The sequence below is a fragment of the Dendropsophus ebraccatus genome, chromosome 4 (genome assembly GCF_027789765.1).
Source record: "Dendropsophus ebraccatus isolate aDenEbr1 chromosome 4, aDenEbr1.pat, whole genome shotgun sequence".
NCBI lineage: Eukaryota > Metazoa > Chordata > Amphibia > Anura > Hylidae > Dendropsophus > Dendropsophus ebraccatus.
Genome location: NC_091457.1, coordinates 28,698,798 through 28,717,679, shown reverse-complemented (window position 1 = coordinate 28,717,679; position 18,882 = coordinate 28,698,798).

The following is an 18,882-nucleotide window of genomic DNA, read 5'->3' as shown; positions in this document are numbered from 1 at the left end:
AGTATAAGAATACCTATATAAAGTAATGAAAAGGTATTACAATTTGTTTGACGGCAGCTTCACACAGGACGGATCGCAGCAGAAATCTCGCAGCGAGATCCGTTACGATCCAAGGTCCTGGCAGTTCCTATGTGAATACATACTTGCAGTGGATCTTTCAGACTGCTGCGAGTATGTAAATCACCCGCCCCTTTAACCCACACGCTACCAGCGCATACATTACCCATCCTTGTTCTTGCTTGCTGCACGGGCTCCCGGCTTCCTGCCACAATGACTGGCTGCGGCTGAGTAACACACTGGTTGGCTGAGAGGGAGAGCAGGGAGCCGGGAGTCCATGCAGCAAGCAAGAGCAAGGACAGGTAATGTATGCACCAGCAGTGTGTGGGTTAAAGGGGCGGGTGATTTACATACTAGCAGCGTTCGGAAAGATCCACTGCAAGTATGTATACACATAGGAACTGACAGGACCTTGGATCGTAACGAATCTCGCTGCAAAACTTGTGCAAGGTTTCTGCTGTGATCCGTCCGATGTGAAGCTGCCCTTATATTATTCCCATCTTGGTTTCTTATCTTCCTGTGTCCACTGGAAGTGGCTGGGAGGCCATTACTGCAGTCGACTTTAATGGGAGTTGTACAAATGGCAGAGCCCCCTGAGCCAGACTGTGTACATAACTAGAGGAGTAGCTCATAGGGCTATGGCATTTGCACAACTCTAGGGATGAGCGAACCACAGAGCGGGCAGACAGCGGGAATCAGAAGCCGATAGTTCAGGTTCATACGAACCCGAACCTCAGCCGGTTCGCTCATCCCTACGCAACTCCTATTAAAGTCAATGGCAGATACAAAAATTGTGTTACTCACCTGCTTCAGCTGTTTTTGGCATCCTGGTCACTTCAGGTTGGAGCGGGCCAGGAAGCCAAGAAGGGTAGACTACTCCATTCTCAAAGGAGTCCATTTACTATGCTGCATTTTAGGGCACAAACACACATACCGGATCCGCAGCAAATTTGCAGCAAAATCCGCTGTGGATTCCTTGCCTGTTAGCTTCTATGATACGACATACTCGCAGCGGGATTGACATCCCGCTGTGAGTGTGAAAGTGACAGCCCTGTTAACCCCCCGCTGGCAGGAGCATACTGTACCTGCTCCAGGATCCAGCTTGCTTCAGGGGCTCCAGGCGTCTGGACGTCCTGCTCGGCCAATCAGTGTGGGATGTCAATCCCGCTGCGAGTATATCTTCTCATAGAAACCAACAGGCAAAGGATCTGCAGTATATTTAGCTGCGAATTCGCAGTGAGAAATCTGCTGCGGATCCGGTATGTGTGTTTGTACCCTAAAATGCAGCATAGTAAATGGACTCCTTTGAGAATGGTGTAGTCTCCCCTTGAGAGATTACAGTGAATCTGTCAGCTGCATATCATATCCCATAATGCTGACACTGTTAGATAGCTGTTAGTCATGGAGGCACATGGTACCTTTCATATAACCATTCGTTTTTCCATAATGTAGAAAAATGCTTTATTCTCTATTGCAAAGTGTCAAAGAGGCGTTCCCAGGTCCCTGATATGCTGCAAACTAAAACGTCTCCTCGCTCCCTCTCCCATTTCTATCACTGCTTGTTTGACAGTCAGCTGGAAGCTGAGCCCCAAGCAGGGTCAGGGATGGGAGAGGGAGCAAGGAGATATTTCAGCTTGTAGCAGTTAAGGAGCTTGGACACATATTACAGAAGAATAAAAGTATTTTCTATGTTATGGAAGCACAGGCAGACATATGAGAGGTCAGTCTCCTTGCTGTAGTGTCAGCAGTTTGCAATGTGAAGTGCAGCTGGCAGACTCACTTTAAATACAATAGTACTGACTCTATAACAGCAAGAAAAAAAGCATTGCCACCAACGAAAAAACATTTTTTTTCATAATTAATTTAAAATTTAAAAATAGACTTTCATATAATAAATAACCACCACATTTCTGAGCAAAACACTTAAAAAATTAAAAATGCATAATATTTCCATAAAACACTATGTACACCAGCTTTAATTGGGTTTTGCAGGAAAATATAAAACTGTGCATCCTGCCTTCCAGTGCAGTAAGACAATATACAAGCTCCTACTTACCCCTCCTGCCTCCCCTGCTGCTTCAGCTGTGCGATCTTTCAGGCCTGCCTGTTTTCCAGTTCCCTGTTCAGCTCTGTGATTGGCTGAGCAAGGAGCGGGACGTCATCAGAAGCTGATAGAACGGAAACACAGCCGGGGCAAGAAGATCTGACAGCAGGAGCAGCAGGGGAATGGGGGGGGGGGTAAGTATGGGCTCATTTATTGTTTTACTGCACTGGGACTAGGACACAGTTTTAAGTTTCTCTAGAAAACCCCTTTAAAATGAAAGTACCATTAGCAAGTATTGCAATTTTTTAAACAACGGCCATAAGTGCAAGCCTTCAATGGCAGACGTAGTTTAATGAAAAATACATTGTGTGAACTTGGCCTAAAGTAGTCATAATAGACCATTAATGTCTGGTCAGAGGTATGCCGATACTCAGGAACCTTGATGATCAGCTGTTCTGTAGAGCTGCTACACTTAGAGGCACAGTGAACAGAGCTGGAAGCACATGGCTCTTTTTAGAGATGAGCGACTTTACAGTAGAAACAACTATCCTGAGGAATGGCCATTAATCACACAGACCCAGAAAACAACTGTAAAATAGTAAAGGGCAGCAGCAATGACATGTAATGTGCTTAGATAACAACTGTATAAGGATACTATTACATGGGCTGATGAAGGCCCGATCAATATTTTAAATGAGCGCCGATATAGATCGGCACTCCTTTTCTGAACCTATTACACTGCCCGATAATTGTATAGCAAGGGCTGTACAGGCATCGTTAGCGATGTCTGTGCAGCCCTTGCCCAAACAGTTAATACATTACGTGTCCACATTCCTGGTCTTCTCCTGCGCTCTGCATGCGTCCCGGCACTGCAGCTTCAGAGCGGCATGTCTGAGCTGACAGGCTGCTCAGCCAATCACCAGAGGGGACCGCTACGGCCAGCGATTGGCTGAGTGGCCTGTTAGCTCAAACAGATCACTCTAATGCTGCAGCGTGCGATGCTGGGATGCAGGCAGAGCGCAGGAGAACACCGGGAACATGGACAGGTAATGTATTAACTGTTAGTTCAAAAGAAACAATCAGCCGATGATCGTTTCATCTGCTGATCATTGTCTCTATTACACAGAAAGATAATTGGCTGAATCGAGCTGATTTGTCCGATTATTGCTCTGTATAATAGGGACCTTACTCTGTATGCACAATAGAGCCCTTACTCTGTATGTACAAATAGTAGAATAAAAAACATTCAATTCTTGTTCATAGAAATGCAGCAACTCACCACTTTGGTGCTCCACCGTCTGTAAGAATGCCGGTCCCTGTGCGGACTCCTGCTGCCTCCACCGTCTGTAAGGATGCCGGTCCCTGTGCGGACTCCTGCTGCCTCCACCGTCTGTAAGGATGCCGGTCCCTGTGCGGACTCCTGATGCCTCCACCGTCTGTAAGGATGCCAGTCCCTGTGTGGTTCCTACCACTGTCTGTAAGGATGCCGATCCCTGTGCGGACTCCTGATGCCTCCACCGTCTGTAAGGATGCCGGTCCCTGTGTGGTTCCTACCACTGTCTGTAAGGATGCCAGTCCCTGTGTGGTTCCTACCACTGTGTGTAAGGATGCCAGTCCCTGTGTGGTTCCTACCACTGTCTGTAAGGATGCCGGTCCCTGTGTGGTTCCTACCACTGTCTGTAAGGATGCCGGTCCCTGTGCAGACTCCTGATGCCGGTCCCTGTGTGGTTCCTACCACTGTCTGTAAGGATGCCGGTCCCTGCATGGACTCCTGATACCTGTAGATGAAAGATAGTTCTCTATTATCCCGAATATAGAGACCATCCCTAACATAGAGGAACCTAAGATAGGTTGCCCATAGCAACCAATCACAGCTCAGCTATCAAATACTCATGAGCCCTGGTAAAATGAAAGATGAGCTGTGATTGGTTGCTACTGGCAACAAGGGACATACTGTAAGACTGCTTGATAAATCCTCCTCCCCACCCAGCATAACATTGTGTTTCCTGCATCACAGCTAAAGCTTTGGTTGTCCAGGTATGATGGGAGTTGTAGTTTTGCAGCAGAAAGAGGAGAACATGTTCCCCATCCCTGGTCCGGATGTTACAGGTAATTCCCATATACCACATATATCACACAACACAAAAAATCCTTCTACAAAGTCCCTGTGTCTTATAGTCTCCTCACTGATTGGACAAAGCTCTGATAAAGCTCTGTGGCCAATCACTGAGGGAACAGCAATCCACGGCCGCACGGTTATGGTGCTAAGGTCAATATGAGCATCATATGGCGGCATCTGTGTTACTGCATCATAGGGATCTATAGGGATCTATCATGCTATCTATTATAGGGATCTATAGTAATCTATCATGCTATCACCTTGTCTGATCAGCCATAACAGACACAGAGATGCCCCCATAATACACAAATACATGGAGAGCTAAATGTAATAGGGAACCAAAGTGACAATGTAAGAGCTGTAATATCTTATAACCTCTCCTACATGAAACCATCGCCATGTTTTTTAATGTCATTTATTTTGCAGTATACTTTACTAACCTCAATAGAAAGCAGCAGCTGAGCAGGTCCCCACAATACATACACAGGATATTTAGGATGGGGGAGGGGGGCATCTGCTGTTTTCTATTGAAAAGCTGAACAGGTTATTAAGTAGATTGCAAAAATATTCAAATTAGCATAAAATTTACAATAAAAATGAATACATCATTAGAGACACAAGTTGTTGCCTATAACAACCAATCACAGCTCAGCTTTCATTTTACCAGAACTCCTGAGTATTTGATAGCTGAGCTGTGATTGGTTGCTATGGGTAACCAGGGACATTGTTACTATAGGACGACCTGATAAATCCCCCATTGACCCCTAGAGCAGAGTGCGCTCCTCTGTTACCGCTTGTTATTGGGGGAGGCCTTCCATGCCTGGCAGAGGAAATGGGGTCTGGAATATGAAGGACATAGAGAAATGGGATCACCCACCTCTCTCAGATCTGTCAGCAGACGTGCTGGAGCCGCTGGAGCATCTGTGTTCTCCTTACAGGAGGGAAATGGGGAGAATAGAGCGGCAGCATCACCTCCATCCAGCTGGGGGCGCCACTCAGTGCTGCTCCTAACTGCTCTTCAAGCTGCCTGTAGGTGCCAGTTGGACTGAGGACTGATATGACTGTTGTCATAGCAACCAAACCTCCTGCCTAGTAAACAAGTGAGCAAAAACACAAGACACAACAAGCAAAGACACAACAAGTAAACACAACCTTACCAACATTTAACCCCTAAATGTGTCTCTTACTTTAACATTTTGTTATTAACTCCTTTAGCTCCTATATTCACTGTGTTTTATTAATATCTTATTAGGTACAAGAGGCCAGGAGGCGCTCCCCTGCCAAGAACCCAGCTTAGTACAGTCCAGCCACTTCAGTACTAAGCTGGGATCCTGTGGGTAGGGAAACGCCCCTTGGGCTCTTCTGCCTAATTAGCATAATTATTAAAAGACACGAATAACAGTATAAAATCACAGCACAGTTAACAACTTTACACGCCTTTAACATATGTGTGTGTGTGTGTGCACATTATTACATTACTGTAGATGAAAGCATATAAGTAGCTAAATAAAAATCTTTGTATACGACCTGCTATAAACATGAAGTCGACCATGTATGCACCTCCTGTCTGTGGTTGTTGCCCATGCTGGTCCATCATGGATGCTGCTCTTGGCTTTGTATCTGCTTCTTCTCCTGGTTCTCTGTGGCTGCTGCTCCTGTGAAGAATGAGCAGAAGCAGCTGTGTGTCGCTCCTCTCTGCAGCTGTTCCTTATGCTGTTCCATCCGGGATGCTGCTCCTGGCTTTGGAGCTGCTTCTTCTCCTGGTCCTCTCTGGCTGCTGCTCCTGGGAAGAATAAGCAGATGCAGCTGTGAGCAGCTATATATACCCAGTGAGCTGCGCTCTGATTGGTGGAAATCCCAAGCCATAACATTGCATAAATTATAGGCAATGCTGCTTTCTGATTGGTGGAAATTTGATGACCTCACACTATGCATGACCTAATAGGAGTGCTGTTCTCTGATTGGTGGAAATTCTAAGCCATAATATAGCATACATTATAGGCAGTGCTGCTTTCTGATTGGTGGAAATTCTTCGATGAACTCACAATAACAGTGCTGATCTCTAGTCATGACATCACAGACATTATGGGCAGTGCTGCTTTCCGATTTTATAGTGTGTTCACCATCACAGCTACAGTGGGAAAAGGATTTGATGTATCACAATGGCATATTAAATCGTGTAATGTCATGTATGGAGGCTGATAACAGCACTACACAGTGAATGGACCGAAATCAGAATGTCTCCGTACACTATGTAGTGGTGGTGACCTGTAACTTCAGCTAGAAGTGAACAGGAGCTGAGCTGCAGTTACAGGTCGCCACCACTAGACGGTGTATGGAAACAAACTCCCCTCACTGTGTAGTGGCGGCCTAGAGCAGCTGATGGCGGGCAATGGGGCTCTGCACCATGCAGATCAGTTCATTTTGCCCAGAAAACCCCTTGCTATTGCACTGGGCACATTACTCTCCTGCAGAGAGGGGGCGCTGTCATGTCAGCACAGCTAATCTGCACACAGCACAGTTAACAGAAGTGAGAAGCATACCATGGAGAATACGGGGCAAATGCCAGTATCTTCTCCCTCTCAGCCTCCTACCGATCCCTTATGCTGATAATCCCTGTGGTTCCCCTCCCCCACTTCAAGCAGGATGCGGCCTCTACATCTGGGTCTGCTGACAGGTGCAGACAGCAGATGGCAGTATAACCCACACAGAGACTTGGGGGGAGATTTATCATACTGGTGTAAAGTAGAACTGTCTTAGTTACCCCTAGCAACCAATCAGATTCCACCTTTCATTTTTCAAAGAATCTATGAGGAATGAAAGGTGGAATCTGATTGGTTGCTAGGGGCAACTAAGACAATTCTACATGACACCAGTTTGATAAATCTCCCCCTTAGTCTGTATTGGTGATGCTGCCTCTATATCTAGGCTGCTGGAGGTGCAGACAGCAGGTGCAGACAGCAGGTGGCAGTATAACCCACACCATGTCCCCAGTCCATGTTAGTGATGCTGGTCGGTTGCCAAGGCAACTTTATAACGCCCAGCAAGTTCAGTGAACAAATCGCATGAATTAGAAATAGACATGTGGAGGGAACTCACTGGACGTCATGTTGTTGCCATGGCAACAATTTTACAGTTTCAGCAAATGAAGCTTCATTGTATAGTATGATGAAGGTGACATTGAAGCCATTTATTCCTATGAGTGAGCAGGCGACAGGTGATTTCTAAGGATTAGATAAAGCGGATACACGGCATCACTCTCAGAACGACTTACCTCTATGACACCTACAGCTTGGATAGTGTTAGGCATTATTCACACCATGTTATACTAGTACATTGCCAATATACATCACAAAAGGGATGCCAACATATACCATGGCATTGTGGCTTCTGTGTTTCAGAATGTGCCCAGAAAAACGTTTATGTGACATCACAGCTGCCGAATACGGGGACAAAGAGAACATATCACTATGGGATATTATGTATGGAGGCTGATAACAGATAGGCAATAGCTGGATATGTGTGTAACAAACTAAAGCATGTAATGCCAAGTGTGATGGCTGATAACAGATAGGCAATAGCTGGGCACATGCATACAATAAATAAGTAGAGCGCCGTGTATGATGGCTGATAACAGAAAGCAGTAGCTGGACATGTGCATAACGCACAGACTGCCTGAGGGGGTATTTCCCTGATAGTTACATGCTTTACTTTCTCATTATGCACATGTGCAGCTATTACCTCGCTGTTATCAGCCACTATTCATGGAATTACTTGCCTTACCTTGTTATCCTCCTCATACTCATCATACACATTGCCAGTAACTATATGAGGAGCCTACTCTCCATTTACAGTGCAGTGTCTGTCCTGCTATTACATGGCTGTTGCCGGCAGCCGCCCCCCCCCCCCCCCCCCCCCCAGTCAGATGCAGAATAACCAGTTGTGTACGGTGACTCACAGGTGACGTTGTCTCTGATCAGAGTCGTTCATTCTCACTTTCTTCTCCGTTGGGCCCAGGCTGCCATGAAGACGACTTCAAGCTCAGATCCTGCATGTGTGATCCCTGATCTGAATAATTGTGCCACCATAACCCCTTAAAGGGATTGTCTGAATTATCTAAAATAAATTAAAGAATTATATTTTTCTATTTTTATATTTTAAAAAAAGAATATACATATATTTTCTAAGGAAATGAAATATTCTATCCGCCCCTGTTTTATCCCAGCTGTGTACAATGCGGCCGCTACCCCCCTTCATCTTCAATTACTTCCCTGCAGACATGATGTGTCACAAACCCTGTAGTCAGTCACTGGCCTCAGCAGTAGATGGCACAAGACCCCTGAAACCAGTGACTGGGTAGGTAGTAGCTGCAGGGAAAAAAACAAAGGTGGCAAGGAGGATCAGGGTGGGAGAAGTAGACATTGGGCGATAAACCATGTGACGATAACGTACTGAAGTAACTAATTGTGTCACTGACTCCCTTACTGAACGGTGCCACTGTCCCCTAATGTACTGTGCAACTTTGCCCACTAGTCACCCTCTGATCTGCTGCAGAACACCGATTATAAACTGTCACTAGGGCATGATGGGGGTTATAGTTCTGCAACCTTGATGGCCACATGCTGCAAAACTACAACTCCCATCATGAAATGTCAATAGGGCATGATAGGGTTGTAGTTCTAAGCCAGACCCAGGCAATGTATGGAGCATGTGGCCCGCTGACCGATTCTGCCTGGCCTGCCTTTCAGGATACCTAGAGGCTGCAGCCGCTCAGCTTAAAGGGATGCCCTGCTGCTTTTTTGTTCAGCACAATCACTGCAGTGTCAGCGGGCTGAAGATAAGGAGGAGAATAGAGAGCAGGACCTGTCAGCGTCCTGCTGCTCTATTCATACCCGCAGCCTTTGAGTAGCCAGGAGTGATCTCTCCAGCAGGCGCAAAGCAAGCACCAGGAGCGATACGCAGTATAGAGGAGGGTGCACATGACAGGGAGATTAGGAGAAGCAGGAAGGGGTTAATGTCAGTGGCGGCAGTTCAGTGAGGCGAGGGCTAAAGAAAGGGCGGAGTAGTCAGAGTTTTTTTAAGGGGAAGGAGTGACCGCTAATGCCTGTCTGTGTGGAGCTGGTCAGTGAGAAGTGCCCGCCCTTGAGCACAGGGTTATAGTTGCTGTCACAGTGTCAGGAGCAGGAGAGGATTTGGAGGCATTGGTTTAAGTATCTTTGGTGATTTTGAGGTATTGGTCCTGGGGGGCTGGGGTGCTACCCAGCTCTAAATATATATACATATCCTGTGGCTAAGGCCCAGGAAGGATGTTAGGTCTCTAAAACATGGTGCCCCCGGGTCTAGTGCCAACGGCTGGGGGTAATTGGAGATCAGGTCAATAATACATTGGAGGAAGTTGCCTTCAAGTCCTCTTCCTGTGACTGTTTATTCTCAGGTTTTGCTGCAACTGTTAATGAATGTTTACAAGCTAATATACATATGCGTTTTATGTTATTTATACAATAAAGTTTTAAATGAAAATTGTACAGTTTAATAAAATTGGGCTGCTATGGCCTTTGCACCAAGTCTACTGTCTAAGTCTATATTGAGGGAAAGGGGAAGGTTTGGTAGGGTCATAGTGTATCTTGCATATTCCCTAGTCATGATATGACGTCATCCTGCTGGAGGATCCATCCGTCTCACAGACACTGGAGCCAGAAGATGGAGGGACTTGCTGCTTTGCTGCAATAGGGGAGTATTATGTGTTTGTGTTTTTTTTCTATGCTGAAGCACAACAGTTACAATTACTATGAGTGGGGGGCTGCATACAGCATGGGGCATTATTACTGTGGGTGGGGGGCTGTATACGGCAGGGGGCATTACTACTGTTGGTGAGGGGCTGAATACAGGAGGGGACATTGTTACTGTGGGTGTGGGGCTGTATACAGCAGGGAGCATTATTACTGTGAGTAAGGGGCTGTATACAGCAGGGGGCATTATTACTATGGGTGCGGGGCTGTATACCAAAGGGGGCATTATTACTGTGGGTGAGGGGCAGGAGGCATTATTACTGTGGGTGGGGGGGGTGCATAGCAGTGGGCATTATTACTGTGATTGGGGCGCTGTATACAACAGGGGGAATTATTACTGTGGGTGAGAAGCTTTATACATCAGGGGCATTATTACTGTGGGGGGGGGGGGGGTTGCATAGCAGGGGGCATTATTACTGTGGGTAAGCGGCTGTATACAGCAGGGGGCATTATTACTGTGTGTGAGGGCCTGTATACAACAGGGGGCATTATTACTATGGGGGGTTGCATAGCAGGGGCATTATTACTGTGGGTGGGGGGCTGTATACAGCAGGGGGTATTATTACTGTGGGTGGGGGACTGTATACAGCAGGGGGCATTTCTCCTTTTCAAATCTATTCTTGCTTTGGCTTAAAAAATCTGTCAGATAAATCTGTCTGTGTAAAAGGACTCAAAGGCAATTCTGTGTTTTGTATTGAGAAAAAAAAAAGGTGGTATTCAGTCCTTTTGTGGTAGTCACTTAATGGCGGTAATATTGGTCTGTATATAGTGTATATAGTGTCATTATGTGGGGGTCACTCTATGGCTGTAATATTGGTCTGTATATAGTGTGTATATAGAGTCATTATGTGGTGTTACAGGTAGAGAATATAGCTTGCTGTGTGGTGTTACAGATAGAGAATACAGCGTGCTGTGTGGTGTTACAGGTAGAGAATACAGTGTGCTGTGTGATGTTACAGGTAGAGAATACAGCGTGCTGTGTGGTGTTACAGGTAGAGAATACAGCGTGCTGTGTAGTGTTACAGGTAGAGAATACAGCGTGCTGTGTGGTGTTACAGGTAGAGAATACAGCGTGCTGTGTGGTGTTACAGGTAAAGAATACAGTGTGCTGTGTGGTGTTACAGGTAGAGAATACAGTGTGCTGTGTTGTGTTACAGGTAGAGAATACAGTGTGCTGTTACAGGTAGAGAATACAGCGTGCTGTGTGGTGTTACAGATAGAGATTACAGTGTGGTGTTACAGGTAGAGAATACAGTGTGCCATGTGGTACTACAGGTAGTAACTGTGTGCCATGTGGTGTTACAGGTAGTAGGGTGGGGCCACAATGAAATGATAAAGTAGTGCAAATAATTCAGTAACACAATGAAACTGCAATGTGTGAACCCAGCCTAGATGTTCTGCAACAGATTTGGGAGGGGAATGGGCAGGGTGGGGGACTGTGATGAACAACTGAGGGAAAGCATTGCGTTCTGGAACCAGTGCTGCATTCTGGGAACTGCTCAACCAGGAAGTACAGAAACACAATAGAGAACAAAAAAAAAAAACCAAACAAATGGATTTTTGGTAGGTTCAAAACTGTAATAGATAGGTAAGTAATGCTTTATGCTTCTGCAGAAGTTTATTTTTTTTAACCTCTACCTGGAGTTCCCCTTTAAATTGTTGCTACAATATTTCAGCATTTGGGGCCCCGCCTACAACTTTGCCCAGGGCCATATATAGTCTAAAACCGGTTCTAGATAGATAGATAGATAGATAGATAGATAGATAGATAGATAGATGAGAGAGAGGACAGAAAAAGGTAAAGGCAATCCCAGTCCGGCTCACCGCACCTGCATGCAATCTCTCCTCACCAGTTGCACGGAGGTGTGGGCTTCACCAATCCAAACCAGCAAAAAGGAAGATTCCAGCACCATGAAAGTTCATAAGGAATTTTATTGTAACATCCGAATAAAACAATAAAACCTGAAAATAGCTTGACAGTAACTGGCGTTTCGATCCTAACAGATCTTAATCGTAGCATCGGTGTGTACCACATATTCTGACTTAAGGCCCTATTCCACCAACAGATCTGACGACAGATTATCTGCCAAAGATTTGAAGCCAAACCCAGGAATGGATTTGAAAAAAGGAGAAATCCAGGCTTTCCTTTATGACCTGATCTCTGATTATAGTCTGTTCCTGGGTTTGGCTTCAAATCTTTGGCAGATAATCTGTCGTCAGATCTGTTGGTGGAATAGGGCCTTTATATAGGTAATACAAGTACATAGTAACACCTTCTTCCTCGTTACACCCACCCACAAGGGATGGGACTCCTAACCTTTACAATATATGCTACAAATGCATGTAAAATACAAAGAAATAAAGTATACATACAAAAACCAAAAAGGAAAATAGAAGTAAAAAGAAAGGAAGGAAATGGAAAAAATGCATCAAAGGACATCACAAAGAGAAATACTGTATGTACATAAGGATATATAAATCAATATTGGTACATTAAATCATAGCGGTGGTTCAAGCCCGCAGGATGTCTAGTTTTCAGTGCACGAAAATTACCCTGGTGGACAGAGGAAAAATGTTTAGAAACCGCGGAGATGTTAATCATGTTCACATTGCTACTGTCAGACATGTGTCTGCGTATGCATATTTTAAGCCCACATATTGTAACTGACAGATGCTACAGGTAATTAGATACACTACGAATGTGGTGTTACAATTGATATAGCTTTTAATTGGAAAAGTGACTCCTGACACCAAAGTTTTAAATGTTCTCTCAGTCTGCATATGATGGCATGTTTTGCAGATACTATGTCCACATCTAAAATTGCCGGTGGTATGTAGCCAAGTTCTATTGCTTTGCTTTTGGCTTAAAAACATGCTGGAAGACAGGCGCTGGCCCAAAGTTTTACCTTTGCTAGGTATAATGGCTGTGCCAGACCTCAGGATGTCATGCAATATTTCATCATGATAAAGAATTTGTAAATTTTTATAAAAAATCTGCTTGACATCCCTGAAGTCAGCACTGAAAGGTGTGACCGGTGCCACAGTGGAGGTGCTAGAAAAGCTGCGTTTCTTGGAAACCTTGGGCATTGGGAGCGTCTCCCGAGAACGGGCAGACACTTTTTTCTTTGCCCGATCCAACATCCATCTACTGTAGCCCCGTTCACTAAGGCGATCCAGTACCTGCTTCTTGTGTTGTGGCCATTTATTGTAATCTGAACAATTGCGTTTGGCTCTTGTAAGTTCTCCTACGGGTACTGCCTTAATCGTATGTAGTGGGTGGCATGATTTTGCATACAAAATAGTATTGCCCGATGTCGGTTTACGATAGGTTTCAGTTTCCACCCTTTGATCAATTGTGTTTCCAGTCAGTGTCAAATCCAAAAAGGAGATACTAGTAATGTCCCACTGTAACGTAAATTTTAAATTAAGAGTGTTTGCATTGAGGTAATCTCCTAAGGTGGGTATGGCCGCTACCTCCCCAGACCAAATAAATATGAGGTCGTCGATGTAGCGGCCATACCACACCACCGACTGTAAAATGGGAGAATCTGTCTGAAAAAGAAAAATACTTTCACACCTGGCCATAAAAATAATAACGTAAGAGGGTGAGAATTTGGCACCCATACTGGCACTGGACGTCTGTAGAGGACAGAGAAAGGCTTACTTATTTAAGAACCAGTAAGTTCTTGGGTAGGCAGTTAGGCATGCAGGGATCCAGAGGACACTGCATGGGGAGGATGAGGAGGAGGGAGGACGCACACAGGCCGTGCAGAGGTCACAGGTCATCACTGATGGGGAAGCACGGCCTGTGTTACAGATAATGCTGCAGCTGCCTCCACACACGGCCGACTGATTTATGTTATGACCTGTAAAGCAGAGTTTAGCAGGCTGTATGTCAGGGCAGCTGCAGCGTTATCACACACAGCCTCCCTTATAATAATAATACATTTTTATTTATATAGCGCCAACAGATTCCACAGCACTTTACAATTCTGGGGTTACATACATAGACAAAAATCAGACATTACAGAGATATACATATACAGTGGTACCTTGGTTTAAGAGTAACTTGGTTTAGGAGCTCACAGTTTTTCAAAATTGTGACTTGGTTTAAGAGCATTGCTTTGGTTTAAGAGATCCCTGTACTGGGTGGGAGCGCAAGTGGGGGAGGGACATGGTCTGCATAGCGGGGTCTACAGCCCTGTACTCTGACCCAGGAAGTCTCTTTCACCTTCCAAATCATAGCAGATCAACTTCAGGCAGGGGCTTGCATCAGGGGACAGGACTGTGGAGGTAATCTCTTCATAGCTGTAACCCCTCTCTCCCCGGACAGTGAGTGCTGCTATACTGTGCCCACATCTGCCCTGCTCATTCCTTCATGCTCCCTGCAGCCTCTGTCCGCCCTTGTGTGCCCCATCCTCTCCATTACTGTACAGTAACTTATAATATCACATATTCTGCTGTTTCTGAATGTTTGTTTCATTTGTTTTACATGTTATTCAGAATAATAAATAATTATTTTTGGGGTGTGGAACCAACTGTTTGCATTTGAATGATTTCTTATGGGAAAATTTGCTTTGGTTTAAGAGTGGATTTGGATTACAAGTACGGTCCCGGAACGAATTATGCTCGTAATCCAAGGCACCACTGTAGTTATCCATACATGAGGAGTGAGGGCCCTGCTCGCATGCATGAGCTTACAGACTATTAGGAGGGGGTGCGAGACAAAATGGCAGAGGGGCAAAGTCCTTTCTTTTTAGCATGGTCCGGCCATCTTTATAAATAAGGCAGTGCAGGTAACGGTGGGTAAACCAGTCACCAACCAATGCCTGCCTGCTACAGGTATGAGTGCTTGAATGCCTGGCGTATTTATTTGGGGGAGGGAGGGGGGCAATTTAGGGAACCTGGTAAGCCTGTTTGAACAGATGTGTTTTGAGGGCACGTTTGAAGCTTTGTGTATTGGAGATGAGTCTGACAGTCTTGGGTCTTGGACATTCCATAGAACTGGTGCAGCTCGGGTGAAGTCCTGGAGACGGGAGTGAGAGGTGCGGATTAAGGTGGTTGTTAGTCTTAAGTCTTTAGAGGAGCGTAAGGCATGGGTAGGACGGTAGACAGAGATGAGGGAGGAGATATAGGGAGGTGCAGCACTGTGGAGAGCTTTATGGGTGAGCAGGAGGACTTTGTATTGTATCCTGTGTTTAATAGGGAGCCAGTGTAGTGACTGGCACAGGGGGAAGGCATCGGTATAGCGGCTGGACAGGGAGATGAGCCTGGCCGCTGTATTGAGAATGGACTGGAGAGAGGAGAGTTTAGAGGAAGGAAGGCCGATTAGTAGGGATACACACTACTTGTACTGTCGGCTCTGTCTGAGAGGAGGACAGTGCTCTAACTGCACAAGTAGCCTCCTCTGCTACTTTTCCCCCCGATGCTTCTGGCGTACCACAGGTTGAGAAACACTGGTCTGTACCATGGCACATATACAATTTGTAGCCTTCCTCCCTTTACTTGGTGATTACTTTCCCATCCATGTTCTTCTTCTCTTCTGCCATTAGAACAGCTCTGACCGTCCATCAATAGGCCATACAGATTATGTGTACCTGTCCTCCCGTCCTTGACTACAGGATGCAATACCTGCTTCCCATTACCATACCAACTTCCCCCCACCACCCCACAAAATTCTTACTTCCCGGAATAAAGACTCTACAATCCTGTTGGTTTTAAGGCCTTAGAGGCCATGTTTATTAAGAAATAAAACATTCTTGTAATAAAACATCTCAGGATATATACAAACTCGTACACTTAGAACAGTATAAACCATATCAAACATGAGCATAACATGAATACCAGCATAACATCTGAACTGTCTGTAATTACTTCCCGAGGTAGAAGGTCCCATTGGAGACCCCACTTGCTCTCGTGACCACCGACTTGTTTGCCACCAGCCACACTCACCAGCACAAAGGCCCCACACTTAATCCACCTACCCTACCCAACCACTATAATAGGGAGGGAGGGTGGGACTAACTCACTGGGCGAGAATGGTATACTTCCTCCCGCCTCAGCCCTATATACCCCTATAGCTCCTCCTCTCATGTGACCCTTCCAAACACCGGTAACCGCTACACTGCCACTTTCTACCATAACCCAGCCTAGAGAAGCCTGATTCCCCCTGAGTCAAGCCGCACTACGTTATGTCTCCGCTCCACTCCTTTCTTTAGTCTGGATTAGGCTGGGTTCACACTGTGTTTTTGCAATCCATTTAACGTATATGTTTTATGGAAAAAATTGATTCAAAAACAGATGAAATTGTGTGTCATCCGTTTGGATCCGTTTTCCATTGACTTCCATTATAAAAAAAATAAAAAAAAAACATAAAAAAAGGATGCTTTATTTTTTTAATGTACACAAAAGTTGTGTTGACTAAGTTTTTCTGTCCGTTGAATTAAAAACAGACACGTTGAACAGATTTTGCAAAAACGGAGTGTGAATCCAGCCTTATCTGTATCTCTCCTCCCATTCTTTACTCTGGATTATCAATATCTCTCCTCCCATCCTTTAGTCTGGATTATCTGTATCTCTGCTCCCATTCTTTAGTCTGGATTATCTGTACCTTTCCTCCCTTCCTTTAGGGTGCCTTCACACCTACCGGATCCACAGCGGATCTCACTTCTGCGGATTCGAAGCGAGAACCGCTGCGGATTAGGTATCAATTCATCCCTATGATAGCACATATTCGCAGCGGGATTGACATCCCGCTGTAAATATGTGCTTTAACTCCCTGGTGCCCGCAGCCCCACCGTGGCATCCCCCATCCCCGGCACATCCCCACATCCCGGCCACATCCCCCCATCAGCCCACCCCCAGCCCCCCGCCGCCCGCGGGAGCATACAGTACCTGCTCGGTGGCGCGGCTGCAGTGAGGCTCCCGGCTCCGGTCCAGCTCAGCTGATCTGAGTGGGACCGGAGTCGTCAGCCTCACTGCAGCCGCGCAGTCAAGCAGGTAATGTATGCACTCGGCGGGGGGATGCGGGCAGCGGCGGGCTGGGGGTGGGCTGATGGGGGGAGGTGGCCGGGATGGGGGGATGCACCGGGGATGCGACGGCGGGGCTGCAGGCACCAGGGAGTTAAAGCACATATTCACAGCGGAATGTCAATCCCGCTGCGAATATGTGCTATCATAGGGGTGAATTGATACCGGATCCGCAGCGGTTCTCGCTTCAAGGATCCGGTAGGTGTGAAGGCACCCTTAGTCTGAATTATCTGTATTTCTCCTCCCATTCTTTAGTCTGGATTATCTGTATCTCTCCTCTCATCCTTTAGTCTGGATTATCTGTACCTATCCTCCCATTCTTTAGTCTGGATTATCTGTACCTGTCCTCCCATTTTTAGTCTGGATTATTTGTGTCTCATTCTCACTTCCCTTTCAGAACAAGGCAGAGGGCACATTGTGTAGTGTAGTTGTAGCAGCGGGCACAGTGTGTAGTGCAGTTGTACCAGAGGTCATACTGTGTAGTGCAGTTGTAGAGAAGGGCACAGTGTGTAGTGCAGTTGTAGCAGAGGGTATAGTGTGTAGTGCAGTTGTAGCATAGGGTACTGCAGTTGTAGCATAGGGTACAATGTGTAGTGCAGTTAGAGCAAAGGGCACAGTTTTATAATACTGTGGCATAGAGTTAATTTACTTACCACCCACCCAAAAGAAAAATTATTTTCCATATTTGCAACATATCTGCAATGTGTGAACATTACCCTAATGAACAGACCGGAGGTTTATTCACTGCCTGCAGCATCACTAAAATAACACTAGATGGCGCTAGTGTCCTAGTAAACTCAAGTGGACAGTGCTTAGTGCTTAATGAGAGGGCGTGTTCATAGGACATCGCTGATATACAGGGGGCATGATGTGCTGCGACATGAGCGAAGTTTCTGGGATGTGGGTGGGGTCTTCCGATTATTTACGTGTGGGCGGTGCTTGTCCAGCAACTTTGTTTGGGCGGGGCTTATCATGTGCGATACATGGTTCAGGCAGGGCTTTCTTGGTGTGCATGGCTGTAGGGAAAGCTTACCTTCCTGTCAATAAAAAAGTGACAGTATGCCTCAAAACCTGTAGTCTCTGCTGTGTTACTTCTGGGATCAAGATCAGCATGAGACAATGAATAGAGCAGTCTGCATATTGTCTGACGGAATTCTCACCACAGGATTGGTAGATTGGTAGGTAATAGCTCCAGGCATCACATTTACCACCGCCATACCAGACCTGAACAATACCAACATACTGTGACTGGATAACACCACCATACCAGACTTGAACAATACCACCATACTGTTACTGGGTAATACCGCCATTCCACACCTGACCAATACCACCATCCTGTGACTGGATAACACCACCATACCAGACCTGAACAATACCGCCCTACTGTGACTGGTTAACACCGCCATACCAGACACCTGACCAATACCACCATCCTGTGACTGGATACCACCATACCAGAGCTGAACAATACCGCCATATTGTGACTGGATAGCACTGCCATACCAGACCTGAACAATACCGCCATGGGGTACGTGCACACTACGGAATGGTGACGGAAAACCCGTTGCGCATTCCACAGCTCGTACCCACTCACGGACTGTGGCAGGCGCGCATCTCCGCCCCTGTCATAGACTCCATTTTATGCACAGGTGGATTCCGTCGTCCATCCAAAGAACGAACAGGTTCATTCTATGGACGGAGGGCGGAATCCGCCTGTGCATGGAATGGAGTCTATGACACGGGCAGAGAAACGCCGCCCGCCACAGTCCGCGGGCAGATGTGAGCTGCGGAATCCGCAACGGGTTTTCCGTCGCCATTCCGTAGTGTGCACGTACCAATAC